The sequence below is a fragment of the Chlamydotis macqueenii genome, chromosome 2 (assembly GCF_036417535.1).
Source record: "Chlamydotis macqueenii isolate bChlMac1 chromosome 2, bChlMac1.mat, whole genome shotgun sequence".
In the NCBI taxonomy this organism is placed as follows: Eukaryota; Metazoa; Chordata; class Aves; order Otidiformes; family Otididae; genus Chlamydotis; species Chlamydotis macqueenii.
Window position 1 is genome coordinate 24019486 of NC_141557.1, and position 16794 is coordinate 24036279.

At 38.2% G+C, this 16794-nt stretch overlaps 1 protein-coding gene across 4 annotated transcripts in view; it reads left to right on the plus strand.

Moving 5' to 3' along the window:
* Window positions 1-16794, plus strand: part of CDK14 (cyclin dependent kinase 14) — a 319070-nt gene that overhangs the window by 265736 nt on the left and 36540 nt on the right. The window contains exon 15 of one of the 4 annotated variants that reach the window (XM_086742276.1): window positions 552-675. The exons of the other annotated variants lie outside the window; for them this stretch is intronic. The gene's annotated coding sequence lies outside the window, so the exon portion shown is untranslated. Of the gene's footprint in view, window positions 1-551; window positions 676-16794 lie in introns of those variants that run through there. 4 annotated transcript variants of the gene reach the window in all.

A 16794-nucleotide genomic window follows, 5' to 3' on the forward strand; every position in this document is an offset into this window, starting at 1 on the left:
CATTGGACAGGCCTGCTAGACTTTAACCCTGAGATATATTTGAGGGACCTGTGGTGACTATACTGTCTATCTGCATCTGTCAGCAGCTGCTTGCACATGAGCAGAAGGACGTTTTCACTAAGAAGTCAAGCAAGTGCAGGTAAGCTCTTTTCTAGACTGTGTGACACAGGCTAGTCATCTGTGCGTGTCCTAGGTTCATGACCAAAGAAGTTATTACTCAGAATTAGAAAAAAATAGTTAAACAACTGATACTTCCTACATATCTGCATTTTCTGGCAAGTAAAATAAGTATAGCCTGAAACAGAAGAAGGAATTTACCAATTACTCCTCATTTCTTTCTTTTAACCAGACAACCTCTGGATTTTCAAGACTGACTCAGTGTTTTCTTAGCTCCTAGGAACTCTATAATCCAAATGAAGAATAGTAGCCAGGAAGGAACTAGTAAATGCCTTACTGTTCCTCTGACTTCTTATTCTTGCAATTCTTTGTCATTCACTCAAATCTTGACTTTTCTATCCTAAATGAATCTGTTTTATTCCTTGACTCTCTAGGAAACATCGGGCAGCAGCACTGAGTGGGAGAATCACATATTCATCATCTGATCTGTACATCTTTTCTTTTCTCCCCCAAATTTCTGAGAAATCACTGGAACTTGGTAGTGTGCCTTCTGCGAAGTTACCCATCTTTGTGAATCACTTTTCAGCCAGGAAGAAGCTCTAACACATGGTCCGTATTCCATGTCAGTGACTCCTTTTATCATTATTTGTGTGTAAAAACAGTTGCTGTATGAATTGCCTATGTCTTTTTTGGGGGAGTGGATGTGTAGAGAGTGTTGAAAAAATCCAGTGAGGCCTGAGGTCATCTAAACAACTCTATGTAACGTGAGCAGCTGTTGATGAAATGTGGTTCAGTCAGTAACATTTCAACTTTTTTTATGTATTATATTTCAAATTAAATAGGGCGGTATAAAACAATCCATAAGTTGAACCTAGAATTGGGCCATTTGATTTTTTTAGTGTGTGTCCTTGACTATGATATCATTCACTTTTTAATCTTCTTTTCCATCTGTGGTGTTAACTGTGGGCTGCAGTAAACTGATCTCTCTCTCAAAATTTTTTTCTAAGACTGCTTCACCACTTTTTTTTCCTTTTTTTTTTTAACTAAGTCCTATGCCTACATTAAATATCCCACAAGCTATTTACATATATTACTAAATCTTTAAGGAGATATGTTTAGATAGATTGAGGCACATAGAAGATTTCTTGACCTGACCTTGTCAAAGTCCTTGACCAGGAACTTTATGCATAAGTCTTGATTTTGATTTTCTTAGCAGATGGAGCATTGCTTTTGGATCACTAACTCTTGCCGTATTTCCTCAGAGAACATAAAAGCTGAGACTTTCTGAATTTTCAAGTCCTGGACTTGCTCTCTTGTGTAGGCTGTACTCCTCACTCCCCCAAATCATCTCCAAACTCCACAGTTTTCTGAGAAACTACTGTACCCAGCTTGTGAGATATTGAAAGTAGGAGTGTTACTAAGTCACAGCATTGGTTATGTCACCAGATGGTGGGACATAGTCACCTCTCCTTCCACCAGACTCCAAAATGCAGGGTAGAGAAACTGCAGTGTACCTGGGGCTTTAGAAAGATGTTTGAAATGTGCCTCAGTGAAACAGAGTGATTTAGAAATCTAATTCTCTTTCTGTGAGTTATTGTGGAAGGCAAAGAGTAAATGCAACTGAGTCTGAAGGCATGGGTCCTTAAAGAAGCATAAAAGAGAGAAAAAACATCTCCAGCAGCAGAACTGTGGGAAGCAATGCTGCTTGAGAGCAGCTAGAACACTGAGGGCAAAAAAGCAGGAGCTCCACCAGGTTGTATCTGCAAAGCTTCTTATCTGTTTGGTGTTTCTCATGTATTTTATTTGCATGAAAACAAGCATAGTTTCTTGCTAACATTCCAAAAGCGTCAAAATTTTCAGCTGCTATCTATTGAGAGAAGCTTTTGTAGGATGTTCCAAATTCCTGTTGTTAATCCACTGTGTGTTGTGATCATGATAATATGCAGAAGTTGAACAAATAGCACCCCCTCCAAACCTCCTCCCCTAAGAAAACAAAATCACAGACCATGATGATAAGATAGTGGGTCATCTTGTTTTGAATACCATATGGAATTACTTTCCATTAAGATTTCCAGCAACAACTTGTCAGCTTGGCTCTTAGTTTTTGCCTGCCACTACAAACCACACTGATCCACAAGTTTGGTATAGTCTAGAAATAAAAAGAGGGGAAATGGGTTTTAGAAGCATTTTATGCAGCTTAATCTTTAACATTAAGATTCATTCTTTAAAAGGTGGTTTTACTCTAGTGTTTGAAGGAAAAAAAAAAAGCAGAGTCTTTTTATTCTAAACTATTCTACAGGTTTAAAGCAAATGTAGGTGGATGCTACTAAAAACTGAAACCAGAATCATAATATGTGAACGTAAGTAAAATGAGTTGTTCATGACCTTTGCCCCCTCTCTCTCGTATCTCTTTCTTTATTTATCAACTTTATATATTATATTATCTAGAATGTAAATTCTGTAGAACACAGATTTTACTCACCTTATTCTTGGAAGGTCTACCACATTTTGTGGCACTGCAAAAATGCTGTATAATAATAAGGAACCTCAGTCCTGTGTTTGAACTGGCACTTTTGGCACAGTTGCTGAATTTGCAGTGTTAACACCCCCTCAACACATACAGACGCCAACCCTGTCGTTTCTTTGCAAAATCCGGTGATTTCTTGGCTCTTGGTGCACATCCAAGTGGAAAGGAGATTGGAATGTGAAGAGATTTAGCTTTGTCATCACTTGCTTTTGTATATGGGCTACGCACATTTATGATGGATAGGTGTCCTGTAAGTCCCAAACTTTCTGAAAGGCAACAGAATTCTAGCAGGCACAAAGTCAGTAAGTAAAGGAAGAGTGCTGTCGGTCCTTCCTTCATTTAACCTAAACCAGAAAGCAGATGGGGGCAGGCATGAGGTCACATTTTGCCTTTCAAGGTAAATAATTTGTGTCAGCTTCCCAAGGCTTTCCATCTCAACAGCGATAAATGTGGTGTGTATATAGGGCTGTATCCATCGTACCTTATTCCTGTGAGAACCCCCACTGCGTGCAGTGGGACTCGATCTGTGTGTGGGTTGTAGGGAGGGGGCGAGTGGTGTGCAAAGTGCATTACATCTGCATAACTTCTGAAGATTTTAGGTTGGTCGAACGCGTATACTCTGGTGCTAATAGAAACAGAGATCACTTATCACCATATCTAAGGAATTAGAAATGTATATTCATGATTCCTTGTTACCCAAATAGGATGTCCATCATTCTGTATTAATGACATAGCTTTATTCTACTCATTTCATTTTTCTTTATGTTTTACCCAGCTGAATAGCTCAGTGCTGCCATGGGGTCCTGTATCATATGGCAGACTTTGCCTTTTGAACTGCCTACATCACAGTTTTCTGCAGCGCCCTGTCTCCACCGTCATTCCTTTTCTTTACTCGAAATGTTTCCAGGGAGGAGGAAAAGAAAGAAAGAAAAGATTTTCTTTTTTTTCAGGGGAGAAAGAGACTGCTGTGGAAAAATAAAAGTTTAAAAGAAAACCAGAATGAATGCTTCACTTGTTGGCTTTTAGCACAATTACCATACCTTAGGAAATATGCAGGGAATAGTTAATTATGACTAAATGAGGTCCTTTTAGAGTTCATGGCAGGCCCCAGCATCCAACTGTCAGTGTTGTGAAAGATACTGAATTGGAAGGCCGGTCTCCCTGTCAGCCAGTAGGATGGTCTGCTGGAGTGAAATAGACAGTGAAAAGATAGCTGGGCTGGAGTAGCCTCAGCAAGGGAAACACGTATAACATTTGCATACTTCTCCTGCAAAGGGGGTTTAATCCAAAGAAAGGAGGAGATTTTGGTATTGTCAGCCAAGGCTTTGTTCAGGGTGAAGGGCAGAAGGAAATCTGATGAAGGGGCCTTTCTGAAGCCCTTGCTCACAGACTGGAGGTTGTTCTACTAAAGTTGTGTACTTTGGGATTGTTTACACACTACTGTCTGTTTGAACATCTTCTAAACTGAAAGACTCAAAATATTCCTCTGCTAACAGAAAGGCAGGGAATTTGTGTGGTAAAAATGACTTACACTGCAAAACTGAACAAGTTCTTTTCATTATCTGCACAAAATACCCTAAAGTTCCTTTTTTGGTGTAGACAAAGTTCTCTGATACTTCTCCGCTGAACTCATATCACAAAATGTTTTCAGACTAGGAGGAAAACAGGAGAATTATGTTCTCAAAGTTGAGAGAGCAGAAAAATCAGATACCCTTCAGGCTTAAGGCAGCCAAATTCTTGATGCCTCCTCCAAAACAGTTCCTTGTTAAGCAAATAGACAGTTTCCTGTAAACTAAAAGGCAGTGTTTTAAAATTTAGTTGAGATAAAGGATTGTGCTTCTACTAAGGTCTCTTGTGCACTTTGTCATTTTTTTTCTCACCTGAGAGATGAGCCAGAAGCACCAAACTAAACCTCTTTTGTAGATAATCTCTAGCAGACCCAGTCCATTCCTAGAACTTTTCCAGATAAAATAAGTGATTTGTGTTTCAAAAACAAAACCTATTAAAAAGTGTTGGCAAGCAAATTACTCCTGCTTAGGATGCCTATCCACTTACAGTGTATACTACCATCTTCCAAGGTTTTCACATGGAGAAAGTGCATCATCTTAGGGTTGTAATTAATATTTAGGGACCAAATAGGCCATCTAACAGTATAGCACCTGAAATAGATGCCTTTTGCTTTTTGTTGCTGTAATTTTTGTCTGTTTGCTTTAGTCTTAATGATTTTAAAAAATATTTAATTATTTATGTGGATCACAGTAAAGATCACAATACTTGTGGAAATAGTTTATATAATATTATAAAGTTTGTTCTATAAATATATCTATGCGTATTAGTTAGCTCATTTTCTCATCACCTTTGTAGCTAATAATAATTGTAAAGCAAATATGTTTCTGTCTTGTTTTGTGAGTGTAAGGGACAGCAAAGTCTTTGCTTGAATGTAACTTGAATTTTGTATGATAAAAATTAGTACTGTCTTTAAGGCTTGGTCAAATTCTGGGAATGCACATGAAGCAATTTCTAAAATACTGAAGAATGTGAAGTTGGATATATCTGTGTGGATATATTTGTGTTCACCCTGCAGTTATTTAATAGTTATAATTAATGAAAAAAATTACAATCCTTTTGATATTAATAAATGACTACATATGTGATGAAATTTGGCTCTCAGTTGTACATGCTGTGACTTGCTTGGGTGTTTTTTTTAGCCTCAGATGCTTCCTTGTGCTCACTCAGAGGTGGACATTGGTGTTTCAGCTTAGGTTTTTTTCAGCTATGATAAATGTGAGTCATTAAATACTTAATCATTTCTTAGCCTTGTTTGCTCCTGCATGGCGGTCATAAAACCTCACAGAAACACCAGGCAGAAGCAAATCTGCAAGGGATGGGCTGTAGCGCACCAGGGCACCTCCAGTCTTCAGTGTTGATGCAACTTAAAAATCAAGTGCCAGAAAGGGAGATGGTTGATGGAAAATGTGCTGTATCCAGTTGCTTGCTGAGCATTATCTGCCATCTGGACTCAGGAAAAGCCTGAATGAATTGCAGCATCTCACTTTCTCTTCCACCCTAGAGAAAACTGGAAGGGGAGATCAAATTTTGGCCAAAATGAGAGCTGTGTTGAGGCATCAGCTGGCACTCAATGTGCAGTTCACACCTGCTTTTATTAGTTTAATTTATGCCTTAAAGTGTTTACATTTTTCCAGCTAACGTGAGTAGTAGAAAATAAGGAATGGTGTGTTACGAGGGTTGTTTACCAAATGGCATTTACTGCTGGGAAGCATAGCAGTGCTATCCATAAAGTAGTTTTTGACTGCCTGCAGAGACAAATAAGACAGCTTGAATCCAACCTGGGTATAACGCAGTATGCAATTTTGTAACAGTTACTTTTTCATTAACTCATACGTTTTTATTGCTTCATAAGAAAATTATAGCACCCTCCTACAGTTCTTGCCTCCTCAAGCAAATAAACTCATGTGACTTTCTCAAAGGCTGGCCGTCTTTATGGAGCTTTCACTGGTTCTAAAGAATTCATACTCCAGAACACAGTGTCGGGAAAACAAAGGACGGACCCTGGCAGTAATAAACGTCATTTAAACCTTACAGGAAAATGAATGTGGTTTATTCAAACATCCCTTCTAAAGAATAGCTAATGATAATATTTCAGTAACACAAAGAGGGAGATCTAATGCTCCCATTCCTGGGCTCTGTTCCCACTGAAGGCAGCAGGAGTTGCACGTACCAATCCAGAGGGCTCGTGTCTCGAATAGCATCTAATAGGGCGTTGAACAGTTTTAAAAAAATGGGAACCAGGCTCACTCCAGCGCTTACAGTCTGCATGTAGTGAAGTAATGTTTTCACTTTTCATCTCTTCCTTTTTGTCTTGCAGTAATGGTGCAATCTCCAATTAGAAATTACCCTTTGTTAGCAGTAGTCGATGGCGCCTCATCCCAGTTTGCGTTTTTCCTGTGAGAAGCGTGTCAGAATTTGGGGGGACTAAATATACTCCTTTGTTGGCGAGCTTGTCAAGCACCGCGCTGTGTTCGCTTTCCCACCAGGAAGGTCAGGCGGCTGGGAGGCCGCTCTATTTTCTGAAATGATCCCTACTGTCTGTCCATGCTGTCTGACAGATTGAAACAGTTGTCTGTGTCACCGCTTTCAATGCTTTTTAAATGCCTCACTTTCCATGAAAGACGTAAAATATGTAGACAAGGGGGGGGGGGGGGAAGTGTAAAAGGAACTCTACTTTTTCCTGTTTAAAGAAGCATTGGGTTTTCTTTTCTAAAGTAAACTTAATTTTGTTTAAGATATGTTTATAAGCTGACTTAGGGGGGAAAAAAAAGAGTTGATGTGGAAGAATGGGTAAGTTACAGCTTACATGTTCTATATCTGAAACCTCTTTTTAAAATAAGGGTAATAAAATTATTAAACATACAGTCATTCAGTAGCTGAAGTGAAATAGTAAGTTTTCTTTGTTCACTTATATTTCAGTTTCATGTATTTTGATCTGAGGTATGTATAAAGCCTGAAGAAATTGGTACTGTGCTGAGCCTTCAATACTCTCCAGATAATTGAACTAATTAAATCTTTACCAACATTAACGCAACTCCAGCATTCCTTGGACAGTGGTTAATTATTGCATGAACATGGCAAGCTTAAACTAAACAGATGAAAATAGAGTCCTGTGGAATGGGTATTGAGTTTATTCTTTATTCATCTTTTGATAAGGTTTAATTAAAACTGCCTCTCTCCATTGTGGTGAGAATGAATGTGCTTGTTTTCTTAGTGAAAGACAAATTATTCACTTCAGCCATGGTTCACTAATCAAAGCCTTTGCAAAGTTTTGGGTTATATTGTAGCTGTGGAGATATAATTGCTGCAATTCTCTATGAAGGCTTTATCTTTTTATTACATTTTCTTTTCTTTTTTTTTTATTTATTTAGAAAGAAAATTAGAGCATCCATTTCTGACTCATTATTTTAATGTGTTTTAAGCAGGGCATTTTTGTAAACAGAGAGTCAGCTCTTTAAAATAAAATTTAAAATAAATTATTTTTTTTATAATTGGAATGAAAAAAAAATTTTTAAAAACCCCAAATCTATGTTCCAATCTTTTAGAGTAATATACAAAGTAAAATTTAAGCATATATCAAAAGCTATCCTTATCAGCTGTTGAGAATTAATAAAGGAATGGTCACTTATTTTTATGACAGTAACAGTAGGGCAGTTATGGTGACTCACCATGGTCATAAGGTGGCTAATTACTCACTGGGCAAAAATTGTTGAAAGAAGTGGTGTCAGCTCATAATGTTAGAAGATGCAATGGTGTGAAGTTGCTAGAGCTACCTGACTGTGTGTATGAAGTGCAAACTGCAGCCCCAGTGATACAACAAAGAAGACAAATCCTTGGAAATAATGTCAAATTTTGAGCAAGAGCAATGGGGTGTAACTGAAGGAAGATGCTAAGAGCCTGTGAGCACATACGCGTGCATGCAGAGTGGTATCTTGTGTGTTGCCACAGACTTGCTTTCCCACTTGGAAAGCTGTGAGCTGTAGAATTAGGCTTTAACTTTTAAGTATAAGCTCCTCTTGCAAACCCACATACATTCATTGAGAAATGACACAGCAGGTAGGAAATGGGTCAGTGTTCATTTGAAAAAAAAAAAATTTACCACTCTTATACAGTTCTGCTAATGACTTAGATGGGCCACCAAAAGGTCATCAAAAGAGTTGGACAATTTTATTTGTATTTTGGTTGCTTGTTCTGACAAGTTGATCTGTGTTTTGGAATGATGTCCCGGCAGAACCTTGGTTTCCTGTCAGATTCTGCTTTCCCATTTATGAAATATTAATTTTACTTTCTGTGATTTCTCGTAAGCGACTACAATATTGTTCTGTCTTGGGCTCATGTTGTCATGAGGGGATTCCTAGCTGGCGCAGGGGTTTTGATTTAAGGGAGGAAAAAGTGTTTGCTTCAGGTTTTTTGATTTCATTAGTTGTTTCTCTTACAGTGAATTTCACTGTGTAATAAAAAATTTAAGACTATGAGTCAAATCCTGTGCCAAAGGAGAAAATAATTGGAGCAGGGAGTGTCTTGAACAATGGAGTTGGACTTAACTGGTAGCTCTGCCTCCTTTGAGTGATAGTCAGTAGCATGCTTGCTGCATGCCAAGTGAATCCAGAGATCTTTGGAGTCACGGCCAAGGGATCATCTGTTGGGAAGTTGTAGTCAGATCTGCAGAACTGCAGTACCCATGGTCTTTGTCATGAAGTGATAGCATTTGTGTCCCAGCTGACCTCTGTAAAGATTCTGTAAGCGCAGCAGTCTATTTAGGCTTTACACTGAAGTCAAGATTTGCTCTATTCTGTTTCTTGAGGTATGGGAATGTATCTCGGTCTGGAAGAGGGAGAATGCTATGTGCCAGCCTTGCCCTGAGTGCATGCATATAGTCACACCTATTCTAATGGTGAAAATTATAGTCTAGTTTCCTGCTGACAGAGTAACAAAGTCATTAGAAATCCCACCAAAATGTGTTAAAGCCTGCTGGTTGAAGGTTAACCCATCAGATTTTTTTTTATCAGATTTGAAACAACAGAGTTAGATTGTACTGGGTCAGCATGATTTTCACTCGGTCATAGGAGCTTTAAAGCTGGATTTGTAGCCTTGTCACACTTAATTCTGTCAATCAGATTTTCCTGAATGCTTAACTGAAAAATTATCTCCTAATACTTGGTTACATTAAAATAATTTTGCTGGGTAATTTGTTTTTAAATGGTGATAATAATCTTGAATCAGATAGGAAAAATCTGATGTCCTGGAACTAAGAAAGGATTTTTGGCTGGAGCTGCTGAAAAAACTGCTTGCTCAAGAGATTGTAATCTAATCTGCGTGGATTGAAAGGTTTAAAAATGTCTTCTTTACATGTGACGAGATTGTTGCATGTTAATTATTTATTAATTCCTGTGGGTTAATACCAATTAGCATTTTTTAATATGGGCTTTTGCACATCATCTCTACAGATGTCTTAATTTAGTGAGATTCTTAAGCACTTGGTTAATACCAGGCATACACCAAAATGTGTGTAAATGTGTTTATTAAGGAACTTCTCAACCCTCCCCCAGTAGCCATTAGGTAAAGTGTGCCTTCCGAGGTGCAGAAAGACAGACTGGACTATCACGACTTTTGACTGCATCAATTCATTTCGATGTAATGTGATTTCTTTATCAAATTATGAGACACCTTCATGTTTCTTAAAATTGCTACGTAAGCAAAAATAATTCTGCTTGCTTCTTTGCTTTTTTATTTGGCATAAAATCTACAAGAGTGCAAAAAGGTGATTTCCCTAAAAGCAGGCCGTGTGTAATTTACAGGGCTACCACAAAGAAACCCTAATGACTTACACATACATGACTACTATTAACTTGCCTCCAGACACAACATTTACATACTAATAAGTTGTCATCTTTATGCTATCAACTACTACTTGATCCAATTCAATCTCTTGTTTTCTTTTCTTTATAGTTACTATGTCATGATGATCAGTCCTTGTGTTTGCTGTCACCTTTGTTATTCGTTCTTCTTAGGAAGTTCTTCATGATCTACAGAATGTGGCTGGTCACTTGCCTGAGGCGGAGAATAAGGTTTTGACATTGCAATATTTAAAAATTTGCCACTTTTTTTTGCCTCTAGAACTATTGGGCTTTCTTTAGGAATGTATTCTCTGTATTATGGAAGAGCAATCTCATTATTTTACATTTTCTTAAGATGTGGCTCCTCTAGCTCAGAACAAGGCTAAGTTCAGTTATGCTAAGTATCATGCAATCGTATATTAAATAATATTCTTTCATGCAAAGATCTCAGGGCATGTGTTCAGCTTTGCAGACTGCTAGCCCCTTCTGCATAAGATCTGCTTTTATTCAGGTAACTGGCCTTTCCATTTGGGATTCATTCTTGCCTGTTCAGTGATACTGAAATGCTCCAATCATATTAATTTGTGGATGGGAGTTTTGAGTAATTATTGAATTGCTGTATCTTATAAGAAATTCTAGGTGCTTTATGCAGACAGATAGGAAAATAGCGTATAGATAAAAATAATATTGCTTTAGGAGAAATGTTAATGCAGAATTGCAGACAACCCCGTGAATGCGTATTATTAATAGAATTCACATTATTGTGAAGAACTAAAAACTGAGACAGAAGTAAATAACTAGCATTTATTGAACTTTCTTAACTCTAATTATTTGAACAGTGCTACTAAAATATAACCAAATGAAGGGCTTTTTTTTTCGGCTAGAATATATTGCTCTTAGGTCCCCAATGTAAAGACTTCACTCAGTTCCTCATCTCCTTCAGTGAAAGGAGTCAAGGTGCAGGACTCTATGCTGTTGCAAAGAAGAACTGCTGTGATGAGCAGGAGAGGTGGCCAAGGGGAAGAACTCAGTCCATTTCTTGACAACGCTGTCAGAGATGTCCTTTTATCTGTAGAACACAAGGTAGCCCAGACTGTTTTAACTGCTGTGTTAAACAGGCTGTATTCACTGTTTTAACTACATTGTTCTTGATCCTCCGAACCAGGAAAGAGTGAGTGAAGCCATTTTAGAAAGGTTCAAGAACCATAAGCCGGTAACAAAGGAAGATGTGTAAAAAGCATGAGTAAAAGCAGAATACACGAGCATATCTCTAATTAACTTGTAACGAAGAGTCACAATTAGATATCCACTCCATTGCCTCTAGTCTTTATTACTGCAGATATTCCAGTCTTTACCTCTGAGTAGATCTGATGGGCAGCTGACCAGGAAGATAATCCTAAAAAGCTTTCAAATTCAAGATGCTTCAGCTAAGTTTGGGGTTTTTCCCCCAGAAAAGATCCAGAATGCTTGGTACTTAGACTGACAACAGCCTTGCCAGTTATGTGCAGAGCATTGCTGAGGTTGGGGGGCAGGAAACCACCAAACAAACAAACCACCAAAAAGACCCCAAGCAAGTAAAGAGAGATTCCATTGAAGTGAAGATGCATTCATTCATGGAAGAACTGTGTCGTTCAAAATGAGTTGGCATGTGAGAGCTAACATGATACCATGCAGCTATCTCTGATTACCATCACCCATCACGAAGGGGCAGAATCTATTAGAGATAAGCAAATATGAGAGAAAAAGGCATAGAAAGGAAAATGACCTTGTGATAAACTCAGATGTGGAGTAGGCCTTACCAAAGAAACAGCAAAATAGCCTCTCAAATTCAGAAGCAGAGAAGACATCTATCTGACATACTGTGGAGGATGCTTAACAGAGAACTTCTTAAAAGGCCAGGCTGTATAGTTTACTGTCACAGGAATCCAGAAGTGGGAGTTAAACCTTTCTGTGTTCCTTTGGGTTTTATACAATCTTTCGTCATCCCAAGGAAATAGAGTACTCTAAGTGAAGAACTCAAAGCACTGCACAAGTAAATGAAATCTCTTTTGCACACTAGGGACCCTTTCACCATAGTTTTGTGTTTCAGGGGATTTCACAACCTGTACTTGAGGGAAACAAATATTCAAATCCCAGATACAGGAGAATAGAGGAAATACGACAGGTTCAATTACCACTGGAGTTATCAGCCTATGAGATTTTTTCAATTTGTATTTTCACCACCTTTTTCATTACGTTCTGTGTAAGCTGTTCCTGGGATGTGGGAGAACAGAAAGGGAGTGACCACTTTGAAACTCATCAGAAGAAAGGATCTGCTAGGAGTCTCAGAAAGTGCTAGAGTCCTGAGCAGCACATTTCAGGTGAAGTCTAACACTGATGTTTTTAAAAATCTGAATTCCTATGAATTTTCTGGATGTGAAAATCCACCTGCATGTACAGATACGTATAGTCAGTCTTTTTTTTGCGGACAGTGAGTTTGCAAGAACCGTTTCTCTATTTTTTTATTATTATTTTGGATTAGATGAAATATATGAAAAGCATAGTTTACTGCTGTTCAGTGTCATTTACTGTTTACTGGTTTACATTTACTGTTTACTGTTCAATGTCATTCATACGTTAAAAATAAAATCAAATTAGCAGAAAAAACTTTTGAGATACTTTATATAGAGAGAGATGCCATAAGAGAAGTGGTGATGTCCCTGTATATGTAACATATATGGATGATGATAGCCAAAGAACAAATTAGGCAGCGTGGACTGTATTTTCTGTGGTTCCTCTGTTATTTGGAGCTGGTGCAGTGTAACAGTATTTCACTGTGACACAGACTAGAGATTTTCTGACTCTATGCAGCTCTGTGTAATCTGCTGACTGCATGTGGTATGTGGATAGCTCTGACATTTTCAAATAAGTAGTATTCTAGATTCTGTGTAGCCTCCGGGGCTTCTGACATATTTTACCTATTTGTTTGTCCTTGGAGATTGATAGATGGGAATGTCATTAGCTTCCATGCTTATTAGTTCTCATGCTAAACCTACCCCCAGTCTCTTAACATTTTTGGAATACACTGTCTGCAAGATGTTGCAGCCAACTGTAGTGTACTGTGTCCTTGTTTCTCAGGTACTGCTAGGCTATCTACTGTGGCTTCCTCTGGTAGGTGTAGTGGACTTTTTATAAGTCTCGAGCTCTCCCTCTGTACACGTTGGGAGAAAAAGTTGGCAGTTGCTGAAAATTGCAAAGAATGTTTCTACTCAATTTTTTTTTCCACCTTTACTGCATATAATGGGACTCAGATTTTTACTAAAATAATACAAGGGTTGAATTACTGATATTGCCTGCTTTAAAGAGGTAAAAAAAGTCATCTCAGTAAATCAGCTGGGCAGCACAGTAGGAGGGTAGACCCAGTCTCCATTTGTGTAAGAAATGCGAGTTCTGATTCTTCTCACACTTACTGCAGGACAGGGAGGAAAAGCTCTACTGAAGTCAGTAAAGTTGCACCAGTTTAAAAATAACATGAGGTGAGAAAAGAATCAAGCCCCAGGGTGTTTCAAAGCTATGTGCTGAATCACTGAATCATAGAAAATAGGGCAGGAAGAGCCTTGAGAGGTCATCTAGTCTATCCTGCCTTCCCCAAGGCAGGATCAGATGTATCTGTGTCATTCTGACAGATGTTGGACTAACTTGTTTTTAAAAACATCCAATAATAGTGATTCCACCACATCCCCTGAGCAGCCTCTTCCAGAGCTTGCTATCCTTACTGTTAGATATCAAGAAAGTCTTTCCAAGCTTGGCTGCTCCTGCTGCAGTTTGAGTCCATAGTTACTTCTCCTATTTACTGCAGACGTGGAGAACAGAGGTTTGCAGAAGCCATTTTACATATGTAAACACTTCAGTCCTCTGTAGAATGTAAAACAACATGGGTTTTTTTCAGTTTTTGTACAGCATTATGGCTTTTTGAACCCTGTAGGACAGAGGTGGAGAACAGAGGGTTTGTTTGGGATTTAGGAGAGAAAGAAAGACTGAAAATTGAAGTTAACAAATGAAGAAGCAAACTCCCACCTGACAGCGAGATGGGTGACTTTCTTTGGACAAGTGAATTGGATGCTTTTCCAGTAGAAGAAAAAGTTTAACAATACAGACTTATAGTAAAGTCACCGTTTTCAAGGATGTTTATGTCAGGAGAGAATTTGACCTTAGGGCTTTCAGCAAACAACTTGAATAGGGTAAAATGATCTTTAGGATTATATTCAACACAGTTCTGAATCCCTCTGTGATGGCTGGCCTCCAGATTAAGGCCATTATTTCCTATTATATTATTCATCAACAGTGATTCTCCACCAAGAGTGTACAAGTATGTGAGGTTCTACTCACATTGTAATGTAGCAACTCTAAAATAGGTTCTCATCTGACACTATTTGGCTTATTCCTGGGAGTAAGAGTCTTTGATGGTACACAGTGATGGTTCCTTTCAAATACAGGAGAAAAATATTATTTCAGACAAATGTTTGATTATGCAAAAATAAGTTTTTAAAAATGTAGGTTTGGGCTTTATTATGAAATTATCCTGATCTATCATCAGGCTTCAAATTAGGGATTGTTGCCCTGCCATCAAAAAAATGTACGGGGTAAAGCTTGCCTAGTAAAACCAGGAGCAGTCTGCAGTGGCCACCTGTGCATTACCAGTAACTTCAGGCAAGTTTGGATCTATCTTCAGGCTTTTCAGCATGGTTCAGGAAAATGGGTAGTCTAGTGTATATTACTAAGCTAAAAACTTGTTGGAAATGGGTCAGAGTAACAACTGCATTGTGCCTGATTCTCAAGCTAAAATATACCAGCTTAGCCTCGTGTCTTTATCTAATCCTCCTTCCTACTAATTAATGCAATGAAAATATCATCCAGAAAATTTAGCAGTTTAAACCTGTCACTTACGTTTACTCTCTGCTTAATGTAAAATGATGTCATTTTTTAAAAAGGAATTGTAAACCTTTTGAATGTCAAATGGATTGTACTACCAAGATAAGTCAGTGCAGGCTGTACAGATCGCTTTGTTGTGTCCGGTCTAATGTAAGCTAGCATTCAAAGGATGATAATAACCACTAGGTTTTCTTCAGTTTTATTACAAAAATATACCAGGAGCATATTTTTTTACAAACTGCACATCATTATAATGAAAATAAGCTTACAGCTTGGAAGAGATTTTGTAATTCTCCGCTGTTATGTCCGTTTTATTCCATGTGCTTTTTTGTTCTTGTTGACCCTAGCATACGAATCTGTAATGAAAAAAATTGATTGACTCTCAGCGTAGGGGATTGCAATGTCATGATTTCACACTCTGTTGTTGGCTAACAAGGCTCTGTAGTTTTATTTCTAGAGCCCCAGTTGCAAAAAAAAATGAAGAATTGTGTTAGTCCCAGCTGCCAGGGTTACAGAGCAAGCGGCTTAGAGGGCTCCAGGGTTCCAGGCGAGAGAGGGATTGTCTCTGCCCAGCAGGTAAGGGATAGAGCTAGACAGAAGCTGTTGTGCGCAAGATGCTGACTGACCCCAGCAATTCATAAATCCAAAAAATTACAACATTCTCTGCTTATCAGTAAATGGAGCAGACACTCAGCTGGGTAATTAACCCTTTGAATGTCATGGCCAGAGTGCAGCCAGCTCGTTTGAAAGATGCATGCTGTTTTTTTAATGCCTCCGTCTTAACATCCTGGGGATATCTTGGGTACTCAAGGTACTCACGCACTACCGGCAGTCTGTTATATACTATAAGTAAATACTTAAAGTATTTAAAGTAAAGTATTCATATATCCATTCTAAGGATTGCTTTTTCCATGTTCTTACATTTCATGCTTAATTGTTTATAATAGATCTGTCCGTGTGTCACCTAAAACATTATACTAAATTCTCTGAGCTGGTTTAGCTGCTTCAGGTGGAGGTCATGGAGTATATGAAAGAAAAGTAGGCAAAATGCCCAGGCCTTACATGTCTCAGTTTCAGGCAGATCTCTGGTTTTAATTGATGGTTGATGATGATTGCCCTAAAAAGTCAGCTGTCAAAGTTGCCCAGTAATTCTGAGTTTTCATTTTGTCTCCTCATAAGCTTTGCATGAGGCATGAAGTTATAAGTTGCAGATAATTTTATATATTTAACCTATATATCTTATTTTGTTAGTGCTCTGTTTTAATAATTTGTTTCTTAATAAAACGCTAAATAGAAATTTGGAAGGCCATCAAACTCTACCTGTGTGTATCACCACAAAATCGTTGTAGCTTTAAAAAATAATAGGAAAACAGCAGACAGCTACTGCAGTAGTGCCAAGCCAAGATGGAATAAGCAGACCCATAAAAAATGGTTCAAATTTTTCCTTTTTTTTTTTTTTAATTGAGCTTTCTTCTAACTTTACCCTCTTTTTTTTTTTTTAAATCTTTGTAAGACAACAACCTTATCAAGGTATGACACTTACTGCCTATTGTCAGGCAAACTTCTATATAGTGAGTGCATTTTTTCCCTGACCCGAGTTCATCCTTAAGAAGAATTCCCCAGAATTCTTCAAAAGATGCTCACAAGGTTTCTTTGTGCACAATCCTTCAGTCTAAGCAACAGCTCAACTCTTACCTACAGAGCCAGTGGGAATACAGGAAAGCACGTACTTGCTCCTTCAGTCTGTCATTGCTGCACGGAAGGAAATCCACAGGCACTTGGGCTATGTGTCCAAAGATATTTTTGAGCGAAAAAGTTTCTCTTGGTGTTTGC